Here is a 20047-nt window from a genome sequence, read left to right on the forward strand (position 1 = left end):
GAGAGATGTTGTTTACACCTAGTGATGTCAGTGGTATTGAGTGACATCACAGCACAGTGCTAAGGCTCCTGGGCCTGGACACAGCAGCGGCTGCAATATCTCAACGGAGAATACGTTTATATATATGTGTGTGTGTGCGCGTATATATATATATATATATATATATATATATATATATATATATATATTTCTCCGCCGAAATCACTTTTAAACCCATTTCCACCTTTTTTTCCCTTCTCTTCCTCTTACTTTTTTTTCACGTTTTTTTACGTTTTTCTCCTTTTCGCCTCTTTTCTGGGCGTATTATTCTTCTTTTTCTTCTTTTTTTTCGTCTAATGCATACCCCATCAGTGCAGCAATGCTTATTCAATACCGCCAGCAGATGGAGACACTGGGGGATAATTTTCTAAGGATTTATACTGATTTTTCCTGTCTGAATTTGTCGCACAGAAAGTTGCAGGCCAAATATGTGTGACATTTCTGCGACTTTAGCTTCTAGAGCATTTTTACAACATTATACATAGGTGCTGAATACATAAAAAGCGACTGTTCAGCGACAGACAAGTCGCATCGGCTGAAAGTAGGCCAGAATGTCAGTCCATGTTGGAGCAGGTTTAGATACAGTCTAAAGTATAGATCTCAAAGTCTGTGCACAGAATTTAGCAAGGGCCTCGCACCTTCTGATGCATCAGGTAGGTGCACAATAGCATAGCCTAACCCTCTGTACTTTGGTCTATATTGATGCGGGACATAGACAGCCAGCTGATGACCAATCCATTAGTGCAATGGATGGCTGGAAGCATTTGTCTTTGCCTTTGCAATACCACAGAAGCAATGCATGGTCAATGTACAGCAATGACACACCTGTGTGAACAGCCAGGAGACCCCCCCCCCCCCATGTTATGTTACATAGTTACATAGTTAGTACGGTCGAAAAAAGACATATGTCCATCAAGTTCAACCAGGGAATTAAGGGGTAGGGGTGTGGCGCGATATTGGGGAAGGAATGAGATTTTATATTTCTTCATAAGCATTAATCTTATTTTGTCAATTAGGAACATTCAGCACCCACCCGCTATCAAGGCAGCTGCCTATCATGTCATGCCCTACCTGCACAGGTGTGCTGGCTACTCAAATGATCCAATTAAGGAGGCCATTTAGTCAGCAGCAGCAGAAGTCCTGTGCCTGGACGCTCCAACAGCGGCCAGACACAAGCAGAAGCAGAAGCAGAAGCAGCAGAAGCAGCAGCAGCACCACCTTTTGTTTTTTGGCTGCAGCAGCAGCAAGGCCCACAGGGCTGGCTAGCTGGCTAGCCAGCAAGCAGGTAGCAATGAAAGTAGGAATCTTTCTTTTTAACCCTGTAAGGGGGTGGTGCACTGTACCCGAAGATACTGCCATATCGGGTCAATGCATAGGGCGACGGAAGCAAGCTTCGAAATCGGCCCCCGTTCTCAAAAATCCATTTAATATATGGTCCCCAGATAGGGGACGTATCAGATATTAAACTGATAAGAACAGATACTACACTTGATCTTAGCCAAAAGGCCGAGAAGCGATAACCGTGAAAGGGGCGGGCCCAACAAGGTGCCCTTCATGGGCACTATCACTGCTTGCTGTCAGGGAGGCTGCCAGACAATTTTCCATGCACACTCTGGGCTGGGGGGCAGTCAACCACCAGTACACACAGCAGAACCTAAACCCATACCATTATTGCTAAGCAGCAAGACAGGGGCCCATTGCACTCCCACGGGGCCTTTTTAAATGCAATCCATAACCCGGATTTGCCAGGAACCCTTCTTACTCCTCCTACTTGCATGTGACACTGGGCTTAGGATCTGCATAGGAAACACACACACAAGCACACACCTACCTTTGTTGCCTGCAGATGCCTCCTTGGCTGTCCCCAAACGGTATCAAACCAACACCCACGGGAAGCTGTAAGCATAGAGGACATGCCTGCACCCCATTGGACTTACCTGTGTGGGTTAAACCCGGGTTATTTGACAACCTATGGCGGTGATGGTTCTGCTCAGGCAGAGCAGTGCTGATGCTCCTCATAAAGCTGTCGCTGCTGTGAAGGTTCTAGGTGACATCACAAATCCCTATGGTTACATACACAACAAAGCTGGGTTGTTGTTGTTTACACTCTGCAAGGCCTGTGGAAGTGAGTGACATCATAGCACTGTAGTTCTGAGGGTTCTAGATGGATGCAACAATCTCCTGTTGCTTCTATGAAGGCCATAATAGACGACATCACCAAACAGCTCCATAGTCACATACACAGCAAAGGAGAGATGTTGTTTACACCTAGTGATGTCAGTGGTATTGAGTGACATCACAGCACAGTGCTAAGGCTCCTGGGCCTGGACACAGCAGCGGCTGCAATATCTCAACGGAGAATACGTTTATATATATGTGTGTGTGTGCGCGTATATATATATATATATATATATATATATATATATATATATATATATATTTCTCCGCCGAAATCACTTTTAAACCCATTTCCACCTTTTTTTCCCTTCTCTTCCTCTTACTTTTTTTTTCACGTTTTTTTACGTTTTTCTCCTTTTCGCCTCTTTTCTGGGCGTATTATTCTTCTTTTTCTTCTTTTTTTTCGTCTAATGCATACCCCATCAGTGCAGCAATGCTTATTCAATACCGCCAGCAGATGGAGACACTGGGGGATAATTTTCTAAGGATTTATACTGATTTTTCCTGTCTGAATTTGTCGCACAGAAAGTTGCAGGCCAAATATGTGTGACATTTCTGCGACTTTAGCTTCTAGAGCATTTTTACAACATTATACATAGGTGCTGAATACATAAAAAGCGACTGTTCAGCGACAGACAAGTCGCATCGGCTGAAAGTAGGCCAGAATGTCAGTCCATGTTGGAGCAGGTTTAGATACAGTCTAAAGTATAGATCTCAAAGTCTGTGCACAGAATTTAGCAAGGGCCTCGCACCTTCTGATGCATCAGGTAGGTGCACAATAGCATAGCCTAACCCTCTGTACTTTGGTCTATATTGATGCGGGACATAGACAGCCAGCTGATGACCAATCCATTAGTGCAATGGATGGCTGGAAGCATTTGTCTTTGCCTTTGCAATACCACAGAAGCAATGCATGGTCAATGTACAGCAATGACACACCTGTGTGAACAGCCAGGAGACCCCCCCCCCCCCCCATGTTATGTTACATAGTTACATAGTTAGTACGGTCGAAAAAAGACATATGTCCATCAAGTTCAACCAGGGAATTAAGGGGTAGGGGTGTGGCGCGATATTGGGGAAGGGATGAGATTTTATATTTCTTCATAAGCATTAATCTTATTTTGTCAATTAGGAACATTCAGCACCCACCCGCTATCAAGGCAGCTGCCTATCATGTCATGCCCTACCTGCACAGGTGTGCTGGCTACTCAAATGATCCAATTAAGGAGGCCATTTAGTCAGCAGCAGCAGAAGTCCTGTGCCTGGACGCTCCAACAGCGGCCAGACACAAGCAGAAGCAGAAGCAGCAGAAGCAGCAGCAGCACCACCTTTTGTTTTTTGGCTGCAGCAGCAGCAAGGCCCACAGGGCTGGCTAGCTGGCTAGCCAGCAAGCAGGTAGCAATGAAAGTAGGAATCTTTCTTTTTAACCCTGTAAGGGGGTGGTGCACTGTACCCGAAGATACTGCCATATCGGGTCAATGCATAGGGCGACGGAAGCAAGCTTCGAAATCGGCCCCCGTTCTCAAAAATCCATTTAATATATGGTCCCCAGATAGGGGACGTATCAGATATTAAACTGATAAGAACAGATACTACACTTGATCTTAGCCAAAAGGCCGAGAAGCGATAACCGTGAAAGGGGCGGGCCCAACAAGGTGCCCTTCATGGGCACTATCACTGCTTGCTGTCAGGGAGGCTGCCAGACAATTTTCCATGCACACTCTGGGCTGGGGGGCAGTCAACCACCAGTACACACAGCAGAACCTAAACCCATACCATTATTGCTAAGCAGCAAGACAGGGGCCCATTGCACTCCCACGGGGCCTTTTTAAATGCAATCCATAACCCGGATTTGCCAGGAACCCTTCTTACTCCTCCTACTTGCATGTGACACTGGGCTTAGGATCTGCATAGGAAACACACACACAAGCACACACCTACCTTTGTTGCCTGCAGATGCCTCCTTGGCTGTCCCCAAACGGTATCAAACCAACACCCACGGGAAGCTGTAAGCATAGAGGACATGCCTGCACCCCATTGGACTTACCTGTGTGGGTTAAACCCGGGTTATTTGACAACCTATGGCGGTGATGGTTCTGCTCAGGCAGAGCAGTGCTGATGCTCCTCATAAAGCTGTCGCTGCTGTGAAGGTTCTAGGTGACATCACAAATCCCTATGGTTACATACACAACAAAGCTGGGTTGTTGTTGTTTACAGTCTGCAAGGCCTGTGGAAGTGAGTGACATCATAGCACTGTAGTTCTGAGGGTTCTAGATGGATGCAACAATCTCCTGTTGCTTCTATGAAGGCCATAATAGACGACATCACCAAACAGCTCCATAGTCACATACACAGCAAAGGAGAGATGTTGTTTACACCTAGTGATGTCAGTGGTATTGAGTGACATCACAGCACAGTGCTAAGGCTCCTGGGCCTGGACACAGCAGCGGCTGCAATATCTCAACGGAGAATACGTTTATATATATGTGTGTGTGTGCGCGTATATATATATATATATATATATATATATATATATTTCTCCGCCGAAATCACTTTTAAACCCATTTCCACCTTTTTTTCCCTTCTCTTCCTCTTACTTTTTTTTTCACGTTTTTTTACGTTTTTCTCCTTTTCGCCTCTTTTCTGGGCGTATTATTCTTCTTTTTCTTCTTTTTTTTCGTCTAATGCATACCCCATCAGTGCAGCAATGCTTATTCAATACCGCCAGCAGATGGAGACACTGGGGGATAATTTTCTAAGGATTTATACTGATTTTTCCTGTCTGAATTTGTCGCACAGAAAGTTGCAGGCCAAATATGTGTGACATTTCTGCGACTTTAGCTTCTAGAGCATTTTTACAACATTATACATAGGTGCTGAATACATAAAAAGCGACTGTTCAGCGACAGACAAGTCGCATCGGCTGAAAGTAGGCCAGAATGTCAGTCCATGTTGGAGCAGGTTTAGATACAGTCTAAAGTATAGATCTCAAAGTCTGTGCACAGAATTTAGCAAGGGCCTCGCACCTTCTGATGCATCAGGTAGGTGCACAATAGCATAGCCTAACCCTCTGTACTTTGGTCTATATTGATGCGGGACATAGACAGCCAGCTGATGACCAATCCATTAGTGCAATGGATGGCTGGAAGCATTTGTCTTTGCCTTTGCAATACCACAGAAGCAATGCATGGTCAATGTACAGCAATGACACACCTGTGTGAACAGCCAGGAGACCCCCCCCCCCCCCATGTTATGTTACATAGTTACATAGTTAGTACGGTCGAAAAAAGACATATGTCCATCAAGTTCAACCAGGGAATTAAGGGGTAGGGGTGTGGCGCGATATTGGGGAAGGGATGAGATTTTATATTTCTTTATAAGCATTAATCTTATTTTGTCAATTAGGAACATTCAGCACCCACCCGCTATCAAGGCAGCTGCCTATCATGTCATGCCCTACCTGCACAGGTGTGCTGGCTACTCAAATGATCCAATTAAGGAGGCCATTTAGTCAGCAGCAGCAGAAGTCCTGTGCCTGGACGCTCCAACAGCGGCCAGACACAAGCAGAAGCAGAAGCAGCAGAAGCAGCAGAAGCAGCAGCAGCACCACCTTTTGTTTTTTGGCTGCAGCAGCAGCAAGGCCCACAGGGCTGGCTAGCTGGCTAGCCAGCAAGCAGGTAGCAATGAAAGTAGGAATCTTTCTTTTTAACCCTGTAAGGGGGTGGTGCACTGTACCCGAAGATACTGCCATATCGGGTCAATGCATAGGGCGACGGAAGCAAGCTTCGAAATCGGCCCCCGTTCTCAAAAATCCATTTAATATATGGTCCCCAGATAGGGGACGTATCAGATATTAAACTGATAAGAACAGATACTACACTTGATCTTAGCCAAAAGGCCGAGAAGCGATAACCGTGAAAGGGGCGGGCCCAACAAGGTGCCCTTCATGGGCACTATCACTGCTTGCTGTCAGGGAGGCTGCCAGACAATTTTCCATGCACACTCTGGGCTGGGGGGCAGTCAACCACCAGTACACACAGCAGAACCTAAACCCATACCATTATTGCTAAGCAGCAAGACAGGGGCCCATTGCACTCCCACGGGGCCTTTTTAAATGCAATCCATAACCCGGATTTGCCAGGAACCCTTCTTACTCCTCCTACTTGCATGTGACACTGGGCTTAGGATCTGCATAGGAAACACACACACAAGCACACACCTACCTTTGTTGCCTGCAGATGCCTCCTTGGCTGTCCCCAAACGGTATCAAACCAACACCCACGGGAAGCTGTAAGCATAGAGGACATGCCTGCACCCCATTGGACTTACCTGTGTGGGTTAAACCCGGGTTATTTGACAACCTATGGCGGTGATGGTTCTGCTCAGGCAGAGCAGTGCTGATGCTCCTCATAAAGCTGTCGCTGCTGTGAAGGTTCTAGGTGACATCACAAATCCCTATGGTTACATACACAACAAAGCTGGGTTGTTGTTGTTTACAGTCTGCAAGGCCTGTGGAAGTGAGTGACATCATAGCACTGTAGTTCTGAGGGTTCTAGATGGATGCAACAATCTCCTGTTGCTTCTATGAAGGCCATAATAGACGACATCACCAAACAGCTCCATAGTCACATACACAGCAAAGGAGAGATGTTGTTTACACCTAGTGATGTCAGTGGTATTGAGTGACATCACAGCACAGTGCTAAGGCTCCTGGGCCTGGACACAGCAGCGGCTGCAATATCTCAACGGAGAATACGTTTATATATATGTGTGTGTGTGCGCGTATATATATATATATATATATATATATATATATATTTCTCCGCCGAAATCACTTTTAAACCCATTTCCACCTTTTTTTCCCTTCTCTTCCTCTTACTTTTTTTTTCACGTTTTTTTACGTTTTTCTCCTTTTCGCCTCTTTTCTGGGCGTATTATTCTTCTTTTTCTTCTTTTTTTTCGTCTAATGCATACCCCATCAGTGCAGCAATGCTTATTCAATACCGCCAGCAGATGGAGACACTGGGGGATAATTTTCTAAGGATTTATACTGATTTTTCCTGTCTGAATTTGTCGCACAGAAAGTTGCAGGCCAAATATGTGTGACATTTCTGCGACTTTAGCTTCTAGAGCATTTTTACAACATTATACATAGGTGCTGAATACATAAAAAGCGACTGTTCAGCGACAGACAAGTCGCATCGGCTGAAAGTAGGCCAGAATGTCAGTCCATGTTGGAGCAGGTTTAGATACAGTCTAAAGTATAGATCTCAAAGTCTGTGCACAGAATTTAGCAAGGGCCTCGCACCTTCTGATGCATCAGGTAGGTGCACAATAGCATAGCCTAACCCTCTGTACTTTGGTCTATATTGATGCGGGACATAGACAGCCAGCTGATGACCAATCCATTAGTGCAATGGATGGCTGGAAGCATTTGTCTTTGCCTTTGCAATACCACAGAAGCAATGCATGGTCAATGTACAGCAATGACACACCTGTGTGAACAGCCAGGAGACCCCCCCCCCCCCCCATGTTATGTTACATAGTTACATAGTTAGTACGGTCGAAAAAAGACATATGTCCATCAAGTTCAACCAGGGAATTAAGGGGTAGGGGTGTGGCGCGATATTGGGGAAGGGATGAGATTTTATATTTCTTTATAAGCATTAATCTTATTTTGTCAATTAGGAACATTCAGCACCCACCCGCTATCAAGGCAGCTGCCTATCATGTCATGCCCTACCTGCACAGGTGTGCTGGCTACTCAAATGATCCAATTAAGGAGGCCATTTAGTCAGCAGCAGCAGAAGTCCTGTGCCTGGACGCTCCAACAGCGGCCAGACACAAGCAGAAGCAGAAGCAGCAGAAGCAGCAGAAGCAGCAGCAGCACCACCTTTTGTTTTTTGGCTGCAGCAGCAGCAAGGCCCACAGGGCTGGCTAGCTGGCTAGCCAGCAAGCAGGTAGCAATGAAAGTAGGAATCTTTCTTTTTAACCCTGTAAGGGGGTGGTGCACTGTACCCGAAGATACTGCCATATCGGGTCAATGCATAGGGCGACGGAAGCAAGCTTCGAAATCGGCCCCCGTTCTCAAAAATCCATTTAATATATGGTCCCCAGATAGGGGACGTATCAGATATTAAACTGATAAGAACAGATACTACACTTGATCTTAGCCAAAAGGCCGAGAAGCGATAACCGTGAAAGGGGCGGGCCCAACAAGGTGCCCTTCATGGGCACTATCACTGCTTGCTGTCAGGGAGGCTGCCAGACAATTTTCCATGCACACTCTGGGCTGGGGGGCAGTCAACCACCAGTACACACAGCAGAACCTAAACCCATACCATTATTGCTAAGCAGCAAGACAGGGGCCCATTGCACTCCCACGGGGCCTTTTTAAATGCAATCCATAACCCGGATTTGCCAGGAACCCTTCTTACTCCTCCTACTTGCATGTGACACTGGGCTTAGGATCTGCATAGGAAACACACACACAAGCACACACCTACCTTTGTTGCCTGCAGATGCCTCCTTGGCTGTCCCCAAACGGTATCAAACCAACACCCACGGGAAGCTGTAAGCATAGAGGACATGCCTGCACCCCATTGGATTTACCTGTGTGGGTTAAACCCGGGTTATTTGACAACCTATGGCGGTGATGGTTCTGCTCAGGCAGAGCAGTGCTGATGCTCCTCATAAAGCTGTCGCTGCTGTGAAGGTTCTAGGTGACATCACAAATCCCTATGGTTACATACACAACAAAGCTGGGTTGTTGTTGTTTACACTCTGCAAGGCCTGTGGAAGTGAGTGACATCATAGCACTGTAGTTCTGAGGGTTCTAGATGGATGCAACAATCTCCTGTTGCTTCTATGAAGGCCATAATAGACGACATCACCAAACAGCTCCATAGTCACATACACAGCAAAGGAGAGATGTTGTTTACACCTAGTGATGTCAGTGGTATTGAGTGACATCACAGCACAGTGCTAAGGCTCCTGGGCCTGGACACAGCAGCGGCTGCAATATCTCAACGGAGAATACGTTTATATATATGTGTGTGTGTGCGCGTATATATATATATATATATATATATATATATATATATATATTTCTCCGCCGAAATCACTTTTAAACCCATTTCCACCTTTTTTTCCCTTCTCTTCCTCTTACTTTTTTTTCACGTTTTTTTACGTTTTTCTCCTTTTCGCCTCTTTTCTGGGCGTATTATTCTTCTTTTTCTTCTTTTTTTTCGTCTAATGCATACCCCATCAGTGCAGCAATGCTTATTCAATACCGCCAGCAGATGGAGACACTGGGGGATAATTTTCTAAGGATTTATACTGATTTTTCCTGTCTGAATTTGTCGCACAGAAAGTTGCAGGCCAAATATGTGTGACATTTCTGCGACTTTAGCTTCTAGAGCATTTTTACAACATTATACATAGGTGCTGAATACATAAAAAGCGACTGTTCAGCGACAGACAAGTCGCATCGGCTGAAAGTAGGCCAGAATGTCAGTCCATGTTGGAGCAGGTTTAGATACAGTCTAAAGTATAGATCTCAAAGTCTGTGCACAGAATTTAGCAAGGGCCTCGCACCTTCTGATGCATCAGGTAGGTGCACAATAGCATAGCCTAACCCTCTGTACTTTGGTCTATATTGATGCGGGACATAGACAGCCAGCTGATGACCAATCCATTAGTGCAATGGATGGCTGGAAGCATTTGTCTTTGCCTTTGCAATACCACAGAAGCAATGCATGGTCAATGTACAGCAATGACACACCTGTGTGAACAGCCAGGAGACCCCCCCCCCCCCCCATGTTATGTTACATAGTTACATAGTTAGTACGGTCGAAAAAAGACATATGTCCATCAAGTTCAACCAGGGAATTAAGGGGTAGGGGTGTGGCGCGATATTGGGGAAGGGATGAGATTTTATATTTCTTCATAAGCATTAATCTTATTTTGTCAATTAGGAACATTCAGCACCCACCCGCTATCAAGGCAGCTGCCTATCATGTCATGCCCTACCTGCACAGGTGTGCTGGCTACTCAAATGATCCAATTAAGGAGGCCATTTAGTCAGCAGCAGCAGAAGTCCTGTGCCTGGACGCTCCAACAGCGGCCAGACACAAGCAGAAGCAGCAGAAGCAGCAGCAGCACCACCTTTTGTTTTTTGGCTGCAGCAGCAGCAAGGCCCACAGGGCTGGCTAGCTGGCTAGCCAGCAAGCAGGTAGCAATGAAAGTAGGAATCTTTCTTTTTAACCCTGTAAGGGGGTGGTGCACTGTACCCGAAGATACTGCCATATCGGGTCAATGCATAGGGCGACGGAAGCAAGCTTCGAAATCGGCCCCCGTTCTCAAAAATCCATTTAATATATGGTCCCCAGATAGGGGACGTATCAGATATTAAACTGATAAGAACAGATACTACACTTGATCTTAGCCAAAAGGCCGAGAAGCGATAACCGTGAAAGGGGCGGGCCCAACAAGGTGCCCTTCATGGGCACTATCACTGCTTGCTGTCAGGGAGGCTGCCAGACAATTTTCCATGCACACTCTGGGCTGGGGGGCAGTCAACCACCAGTACACACAGCAGAACCTAAACCCATACCATTATTGCTAAGCAGCAAGACAGGGGCCCATTGCACTCCCACGGGGCCTTTTTAAATGCAATCCATAACCCGGACTTGCCAGGAACCCTTCTTACTCCTCCTACTTGCATGTGACACTGGGCTTAGGATCTGCATAGGAAACACACACACAAGCACACACCTACCTTTGTTGCCTGCAGATGCCTCCTTGGCTGTCCCCAAACGGTATCAAACCAACACCCACGGGAAGCTGTAAGCATAGAGGACATGCCTGCACCCCATTGGACTTACCTGTGTGGGTTAAACCCGGGTTATTTGACAACCTATGGCGGTGATGGTTCTGCTCAGGCAGAGCAGTGCTGATGCTCCTCATAAAGCTGTCGCTGCTGTGAAGGTTCTAGGTGACATCACAAATCCCTATGGTTACATACACAACAAAGCTGGGTTGTTGTTGTTTACACTCTGCAAGGCCTGTGGAAGTGAGTGACATCATAGCACTGTAGTTCTGAGGGTTCTAGATGGATGCAACAATCTCCTGTTGCTTCTATGAAGGCCATAATAGACGACATCACCAAACAGCTCCATAGTCACATACACAGCAAAGGAGAGATGTTGTTTACACCTAGTGATGTCAGTGGTATTGAGTGACATCACAGCACAGTGCTAAGGCTCCTGGGCCTGGACACAGCAGCGGCTGCAATATCTCAACGGAGAATACGTTTATATATATGTGTGTGTGTGCGCGTATATATATATATATATATATATATATATATATATTTCTCCGCCGAAATCACTTTTAAACCCATTTCCACCTTTTTTTCCCTTCTCTTCCTCTTACTTTTTTTTCACGTTTTTTTACGTTTTTCTCCTTTTCGCCTCTTTTCTGGGCGTATTATTCTTCTTTTTCTTCTTTTTTTTCGTCTAATGCATACCCCATCAGTGCAGCAATGCTTATTCAATACCGCCAGCAGATGGAGACACTGGGGGATAATTTTCTAAGGATTTATACTGATTTTTCCTGTCTGAATTTGTCGCACAGAAAGTTGCAGGCCAAATATGTGTGACATTTCTGCGACTTTAGCTTCTAGAGCATTTTTACAACATTATACATAGGTGCTGAATACATAAAAAGCGACTGTTCAGCGACAGACAAGTCGCATCGGCTGAAAGTAGGCCAGAATGTCAGTCCATGTTGGAGCAGGTTTAGATACAGTCTAAAGTATAGATCTCAAAGTCTGTGCACAGAATTTAGCAAGGGCCTCGCACCTTCTGATGCATCAGGTAGGTGCACAATAGCATAGCCTAACCCTCTGTACTTTGGTCTATATTGATGCGGGACATAGACAGCCAGCTGATGACCAATCCATTAGTGCAATGGATGGCTGGAAGCATTTGTCTTTGCCTTTGCAATACCACAGAAGCAATGCATGGTCAATGTACAGCAATGACACACCTGTGTGAACAGCCAGGAGACCCCCCCCCCCCCCATGTTATGTTACATAGTTACATAGTTAGTACGGTCGAAAAAAGACATATGTCCATCAAGTTCAACCAGGGAATTAAGGGGTAGGGGTGTGGCGCGATATTGGGGAAGGGATGAGATTTTATATTTCTTCATAAGCATTAATCTTATTTTGTCAATTAGGAACATTCAGCACCCACCCGCTATCAAGGCAGCTGCCTATCATGTCATGCCCTACCTGCACAGGTGTGCTGGCTACTCAAATGATGCAATTAAGGAGGCCATTTAGTCAGCAGCAGCAGAAGTCCTGTGCCTGGACGCTCCAACAGCGGCCAGACACAAGCAGAAGCAGAAGCAGCAGAAGCAGCAGCAGCACCACCTTTTGTTTTTTGGCTGCAGCAGCAGCAAGGCCCACAGGGCTGGCTAGCTGGCTAGCCAGCAAGCAGGTAGCAATGAAAGTAGGAATCTTTCTTTTTAACCCTGTAAGGGGGTGGTGCACTGTACCCGAAGATACTGCCATATCGGGTCAATGCATAGGGCGACGGAAGCAAGCTTCGAAATCGGCCCCCGTTCTCAAAAATCCATTTAATATATGGTCCCCAGATAGGGGACGTATCAGATATTAAACTGATAAGAACAGATACTACACTTGATCTTAGCCAAAAGGCCGAGAAGCGATAACCGTGAAAGGGGCGGGCCCAACAAGGTGCCCTTCATGGGCACTATCACTGCTTGCTGTCAGGGAGGCTGCCAGACAATTTTCCATGCACACTCTGGGCTGGGGGGCAGTCAACCACCAGTACACACAGCAGAACCTAAACCCATACCATTATTGCTAAGCAGCAAGACAGGGGCCCATTGCACTCCCACGGGGCCTTTTTAAATGCAATCCATAACCCGGATTTGCCAGGAACCCTTCTTACTCCTCCTACTTGCATGTGACACTGGGCTTAGGATCTGCATAGGAAACACACACACAAGCACACACCTACCTTTGTTGCCTGCAGATGCCTCCTTGGCTGTCCCCAAACGGTATCAAACCAACACCCACGGGAAGCTGTAAGCATAGAGGACATGCCTGCACCCCATTGGACTTACCTGTGTGGGTTAAACCCGGGTTATTTGACAACCTATGGCGGTGATGGTTCTGCTCAGGCAGAGCAGTGCTGATGCTCCTCATAAAGCTGTCGCTGCTGTGAAGGTTCTAGGTGACATCACAAATCCCTATGGTTACATACACAACAAAGCTGGGTTGTTGTTGTTTACACTCTGCAAGGCCTGTGGAAGTGAGTGACATCATAGCACTGTAGTTCTGAGGGTTCTAGATGGATGCAACAATCTCCTGTTGCTTCTATGAAGGCCATAATAGACGACATCACCAAACAGCTCCATAGTCACATACACAGCAAAGGAGAGATGTTGTTTACACCTAGTGATGTCAGTGGTATTGAGTGACATCACAGCACAGTGCTAAGGCTCCTGGGCCTGGACACAGCAGCGGCTGCAATATCTCAACGGAGAATACGTTTATATATATGTGTGTGTGTGCGCGTATATATATATATATATATATATATATATATATATATTTCTCCGCCGAAATCACTTTTAAACCCATTTCCACCTTTTTTTCCCTTCTCTTCCTCTTACTTTTTTTTCACGTTTTTTTACGTTTTTCTCCTTTTCGCCTCTTTTCTGGGCATATTATTCTTCTTTTTCTTCTTTTTTTTCGTCTAATGCATACCCCATCAGTGCAGCAATGCTTATTCAATACCGCCAGCAGATGGAGACACTGGGGGATAATTTTCTAAGGATTTATACTGATTTTTCCTGTCTGAATTTGTCGCACAGAAAGTTGCAGGCCAAATATGTGTGACATTTCTGCGACTTTAGCTTCTAGAGCATTTTTACAACATTATACATAGGTGCTGAATACATAAAAAGCGACTGTTCAGCGACAGACAAGTCGCATCGGCTGAAAGTAGGCCAGAATGTCAGTCCATGTTGGAGCAGGTTTAGATACAGTCTAAAGTATAGATCTCAAAGTCTGTGCACAGAATTTAGCAAGGGCCTCGCACCTTCTGATGCATCAGGTAGGTGCACAACAGCATAGCCTAACCCTCTGTACTTTGGTCTATATTGATGCGGGACATAGACAGCCAGCTGATGACCAATCCATTAGTGCAATGGATGGCTGGAAGCATTTGTCTTTGCCTTTGCAATACCACAGAAGCAATGCATGGTCAATGTACAGCAATGACACACCTGTGTGAACAGCCAGGAGACCCCCCCCCCCCCCCCATGTTATGTTACATAGTTACATAGTTAGTACGGTCGAAAAAAGACATATGTCCATCAAGTTCAACCAGGGAATTAAGGGGTAGGGGTGTGGCGCGATATTGGGGAAGGGATGAGATTTTATATTTCTTTATAAGCATTAATCTTATTTTGTCAATTAGGAACATTCAGCACCCACCCGCTATCAAGGCAGCTGCCTATCATGTCATGCCCTACCTGCACAGGTGTGCTGGCTACTCAAATGATCCAATTAAGGAGGCCATTTAGTCAGCAGCAGCAGAAGTCCTGTGCCTGGACGCTCCAACAGCGGCCAGACACAAGCAGAAGCAGAAGCAGCAGAAGCAGCAGAAGCAGCAGCAGCACCACCTTTTGTTTTTTGGCTGCAGCAGCAGCAAGGCCCACAGGGCTGGCTAGCTGGCTAGCCAGCAAGCAGGTAGCAATGAAAGTAGGAATCTTTCTTTTTAACCCTGTAAGGGGGTGGTGCACTGTACCCGAAGATACTGCCATATCGGGTCAATGCATAGGGCGACGGAAGCAAGCTTCGAAATCGGCCCCCGTTCTCAAAAATCCATTTAATATATGGTCCCCAGATAGGGGACGTATCAGATATTAAACTGATAAGAACAGATACTACACTTGATCTTAGCCAAAAGGCCGAGAAGCGATAACCGTGAAAGGGGCGGGCCCAACAAGGTGCCCTTCATGGGCACTATCACTGCTTGCTGTCAGGGAGGCTGCCAGACAATTTTCCATGCACACTCTGGGCTGGGGGGCAGTCAACCACCAGTACACACAGCAGAACCTAAACCCATACCATTATTGCTAAGCAGCAAGACAGGGGCCCATTGCACTCCCACGGGGCCTTTTTAAATGCAATCCATAACCCGGATTTGCCAGGAACCCTTCTTACTCCTCCTACTTGCATGTGACACTGGGCTTAGGATCTGCATAGGAAACACACACACAAGCACACACCTACCTTTGTTGCCTGCAGATGCCTCCTTGGCTGTCCTCAAACGGTATCAAACCAACACCCACGGGAAGCTGTAAGCATAGAGGACATGCCTGCACCCCATTGGACTTACCTGTGTGGGTTAAACCCGGGTTATTTGACAACCTATGGCGGTGATGGTTCTGCTCAGGCAGAGCAGTGCTGATGCTCCTCATAAAGCTGTCGCTGCTGTGAAGGTTCTAGGTGACATCACAAATCCCTATGGTTACATACACAACAAAGCTGGGTTGTTGTTGTTTACACTCTGCAAGGCCTGTGGAAGTGAGTGACATCATAGCACTGTAGTTCTGAGGGTTCTAGATGGATGCAACAATCTCCTGTTGCTTCTATGAAGGCCATAATAGACGACATCACCAAACAGCTCCATAGTCACATACACAGCAAAGGAGAGATGTTGTTTACACCTAGTGATGTCAGTGGTATTGAGTGACATCACAGCACAGTGCTAAGGCTCCTGGGCCTGGACACAGCAGCGGCTGCAATATCTCAACAGAGAATACGTTTATATATATGTGTGTGTGTGCGCGTATATATATATATATATATATATATATATATATATATATATATATTTCTCCGCCGAAATCACTTTTAAACCCATTTCCACCTTTTTTTCCCTTCTCTTCCTCTTACTTTTTTTTCACGTTTTTTTACGTTTTTCTCCTTTTCGCCTCTTTTCTGGGCGTATTATTCTTCTTTTTCTTCTTTTTTTTCGTCTAATGCATACCCCATCAGTGCAGCAATGCTTATTCAATACCGCCAGCAGATGGAGACACTGGGGGATAATTTTCTAAGGATTTATACTGATTTTTCCTGTCTGAATTTGTCGCACAGAAAGTTGCAGGCCAAATATGTGTGACATTTCTGCGACTTTAGCTTCTAGAGCATTTTTACAACATTATACATAGGTGCTGAATACATAAAAAGCGACTGTTCAGCGACAGACAAGTCGCATCGGCTGAAAGTAGGCCAGAATGTCAGTCCATGTTGGAGCAGGTTTAGATACAGTCTAAAGTATAGATCTCAAAGTCTGTGCACAGAATTTAGCAAGGGCCTCGCACCTTCTGATGCATCAGGTAGGTGCACAATAGCATAGCCTAACCCTCTGTACTTTGGTCTATATTGATGCGGGACATAGACAGCCAGCTGATGACCAATCCATTAGTGCAATGGATGGCTGGAAGCATTTGTCTTTGCCTTTGCAATACCACAGAAGCAATGCATGGTCAATGTACAGCAATGACACACCTGTGTGAACAGCCAGGAGACCCCCCCCCTCCCCCCCCCATGTTATGTTACATAGTTACATAGTTAGTACGGTCGAAAAAAGACATATGTCCATCAAGTTCAACCAGGGAATTAAGGGGTAGGGGTGTGGCGCGATATTGGGGAAGGGATGAGATTTTATATTTCTTCATAAGCATTAATCTTATTTTGTCAATTAGGAACATTCAGCACCCACCCGCTATCAAGGCAGCTGCCTATCATGTCATGCCCTACCTGCACAGGTGTGCTGGCTACTCAAATGATCCAATTAAGGAGGCCATTTAGTCAGCAGCAGCAGAAGTCCTGTGCCTGGACGCTCCAACAGCGGCCAGACACAAGCAGAAGCAGAAGCAGCAGAAGCAGCAGCAGCACCACCTTTTGTTTTTTGGCTGCAGCAGCAGTAAGGCCCACAGGGCTGGCTAGCTGGCTAGCCAGCAAGCAGGTAGCAATGAAAGTAGGAATCTTTCTTTTTAACCCTGTAAGGGGGTGGTGCACTGTACCCGAAGATACTGCCATATCGGGTCAATGCATAGGGCGACGGAAGCAAGCTTCGAAATCGGCCCCCGTTCTCAAAAATCCATTTAATATATGGTCCCCAGATAGGGGACGTATCAGATATTAAACTGATAAGAACAGATACTACACTTGATCTTAGCCAAAAGGCCGAGAAGCGATAACCGTGAAAGGGGCGGGCCCAACAAGGTGCCCTTCATGGGCACTATCACTGCTTGCTGTCAGGGAGGCTGCCAGACAATTTTCCATGCACACTCTGGGCTGGGGGGCAGTCAACCACCAGTACACACAGCAGAACCTAAACCCATACCATTATTGCTAAGCAGCAAGACAGGGGCCCATTGCACTCCCACGGGGCCTTTTTAAATGCAATCCATAACCCGGACTTGCCAGGAACCCTTCTTACTCCTCCTACTTGCATGTGACACTGGGCTTAGGATCTGCATAGGAAACACACACACAAGCACACACCTACCTTTGTTGCCTGCAGATGCCTCCTTGGCTGTCCCCAAACGGTATCAAACCAACACCCACGGGAAGCTGTAAGCATAGAGGACATGCCTGCACCCCATTGGACTTACCTGTGTGGGTTAAACCCGGGTTATTTGACAACCTATGGCGGTGATGGTTCTGCTCAGGCAGAGCAGTGCTGATGCTCCTCATAAAGCTGTCGCTGCTGTGAAGGTTCTAGGTGACATCACAAATCCCTATGGTTACATACACAACAAAGCTGGGTTGTTGTTGTTTACACTCTGCAAGGCCTGTGGAAGTGAGTGACATCATAGCACTGTAGTTCTGAGGGTTCTAGATGGATGCAACAATCTCCTGTTGCTTCTATGAAGGCCATAATAGACGACATCACCAAACAGCTCCATAGTCACATACACAGCAAAGGAGAGATGTTGTTTACACCTAGTGATGTCAGTGGTATTGAGTGACATCACAGCACAGTGCTAAGGCTCCTGGGCCTGGACACAGCAGCGGCTGCAATATCTCAACGGAGAATACGTTTATATATATGTGTGTGTGTGCGCGTATATATATATATATATATATATATATATATATATATATATTTCTCCGCCGAAATCACTTTTAAACCCATTTCCACCTTTTTTTCCCTTCTCTTCCTCTTACTTTTTTTTCACGTTTTTTTACGTTTTTCTCCTTTTCGCCTCTTTTCTGGGCGTATTATTCTTCTTTTTCTTCTTTTTTTTCGTCTAATGCATACCCCATCAGTGCAGCAATGCTTATTCAATACCGCCAGCAGATGGAGACACTGGGGGATAATTTTCTAAGGATTTATACTGATTTTTCCTGTCTGAATTTGTCGCACAGAAAGTTGCAGGCCAAATATGTGTGACATTTCTGCGACTTTAGCTTCTAGAGCATTTTTACAACATTATACATAGGTGCTGAATACATAAAAAGCGACTGTTCAGCGACAGACAAGTCGCATCGGCTGAAAGTAGGCCAGAATGTCAGTCCATGTTGGAGCAGGTTTAGATACAGTCTAAAGTATAGATCTCAAAGTCTGTGCACAGAATTTAGCAAGGGCCTCGCACCTTCTGATGCATCAGGTAGGTGCACAATAGCATAGCCTAACCCTCTGTACTTTGGTCTATATTGATGCGGGACATAGACAGCCAGCTGATGACCAATCCATTAGTGCAATGGATGGCTGGAAGCATTTGTCTTTGCCTTTGCAATACCACAGAAGCAATGCATGGTCAATGTACAGCAATGACACACCTGTGTGAACAGCCAGGAGACCCCCCCCCCCCCCATGTTATGTTACATAGTTACATAGTTAGTACGGTCGAAAAAAGACATATGTCCATCAAGTTCAACCAGGGAATTAAGGGGTAGGGGTGTGGCGCGATATTGGGGAAGGGATGAGATTTTATATTTCTTCATAAGCATTAATCTTATTTTGTCAATTAGGAACATTCAGCACCCACCCGCTATCAAGGCAGCTGCCTATCATGTCATGCCCTACCTGCACAGGTGTGCTGGCTACTCAAATGATGCAATTAAGGAGGCCATTTAGTCAGCAGCAGCAGAAGTCCTGTGCCTGGACGCTCCAACAGCGGCCAGACACAAGCAGAAGCAGAAGCAGCAGAAGCAGCAGCAGCACCACCTTTTGTTTTTTGGCTGCAGCAGCAGCAAGGCCCACAGGGCTGGCTAGCTGGCTAGCCAGCAAGCAGGTAGCAATGAAAGTAGGAATCTTTCTTTTTAACCCTGTAAGGGGGTGGTGCACTGTACCCGAAGATACTGCCATATCGGGTCAATGCATAGGGCGACGGAAGCAAGCTTCGAAATCGGCCCCCGTTCTCAAAAATCCATTTAATATATGGTCCCCAGATAGGGGACGTATCAGATATTAAACTGATAAGAACAGATACTACACTTGATCTTAGCCAAAAGGCCGAGAAGCGATAACCGTGAAAGGGGCGGGCCCAACAAGGTGCCCTTCATGGGCACTATCACTGCTTGCTGTCAGGGAGGCTGCCAGACAATTTTCCATGCACACTCTGGGCTGGGGGGCAGTCAACCACCAGTACACACAGCAGAACCTAAACCCATACCATTATTGCTAAGCAGCAAGACAGGGGCCCATTGCACTCCCACGGGGCCTTTTTAAATGCAATCCATAACCCGGATTTGCCAGGAACCCTTCTT

The 20047-nt window shown here is 46.1% G+C and overlaps 9 non-coding genes across 9 annotated transcripts; all 9 read right to left on the reverse strand.

Annotated features, from left to right (window-relative positions):
* Positions 1–1366: 1366 nt before the first annotated feature.
* Positions 1367–1557, reverse strand: LOC130314955 (U2 spliceosomal RNA). The gene has a single exon (XR_008862542.1). It is a non-coding gene; the product is annotated as a U2 spliceosomal RNA (small nuclear RNA).
* Positions 1558–3654: 2097 nt separating this feature from the next.
* On the reverse strand, positions 3655–3845 carry LOC130314956 (U2 spliceosomal RNA). The gene has a single exon (XR_008862543.1). It is a non-coding gene; the product is annotated as a U2 spliceosomal RNA (small nuclear RNA).
* Positions 3846–5936: 2091 nt separating this feature from the next.
* LOC130314957 (U2 spliceosomal RNA) lies at positions 5937–6127 on the reverse strand. Its single transcript, XR_008862544.1, has one exon. It is a non-coding gene; the product is annotated as a U2 spliceosomal RNA (small nuclear RNA).
* Positions 6128–8219: 2092 nt separating this feature from the next.
* On the reverse strand, positions 8220–8410 carry LOC130314958 (U2 spliceosomal RNA). Its single transcript, XR_008862545.1, has one exon. It is a non-coding gene; the product is annotated as a U2 spliceosomal RNA (small nuclear RNA).
* Positions 8411–10492: 2082 nt separating this feature from the next.
* Positions 10493–10683, reverse strand: LOC130314959 (U2 spliceosomal RNA). The gene has a single exon (XR_008862546.1). It is a non-coding gene; the product is annotated as a U2 spliceosomal RNA (small nuclear RNA).
* Positions 10684–12764: 2081 nt separating this feature from the next.
* LOC130314960 (U2 spliceosomal RNA) lies at positions 12765–12955 on the reverse strand. The gene has a single exon (XR_008862547.1). It is a non-coding gene; the product is annotated as a U2 spliceosomal RNA (small nuclear RNA).
* A 2094-nt stretch (positions 12956–15049) lies between these two features.
* On the reverse strand, positions 15050–15240 carry LOC130314962 (U2 spliceosomal RNA). Its single transcript, XR_008862549.1, has one exon. It is a non-coding gene; the product is annotated as a U2 spliceosomal RNA (small nuclear RNA).
* A 2096-nt stretch (positions 15241–17336) lies between these two features.
* Positions 17337–17527, reverse strand: LOC130314963 (U2 spliceosomal RNA). The gene has a single exon (XR_008862550.1). It is a non-coding gene; the product is annotated as a U2 spliceosomal RNA (small nuclear RNA).
* Positions 17528–19614: 2087 nt separating this feature from the next.
* On the reverse strand, positions 19615–19805 carry LOC130314965 (U2 spliceosomal RNA). Its single transcript, XR_008862551.1, has one exon. It is a non-coding gene; the product is annotated as a U2 spliceosomal RNA (small nuclear RNA).
* Between the last annotated feature and the right edge of the window lie 242 nt (positions 19806–20047).

Source organism: Hyla sarda, unplaced genomic scaffold (genome assembly GCF_029499605.1).
Source record: "Hyla sarda isolate aHylSar1 unplaced genomic scaffold, aHylSar1.hap1 scaffold_185, whole genome shotgun sequence".
Classification (NCBI taxonomy): domain Eukaryota; kingdom Metazoa; phylum Chordata; class Amphibia; order Anura; family Hylidae; genus Hyla; species Hyla sarda.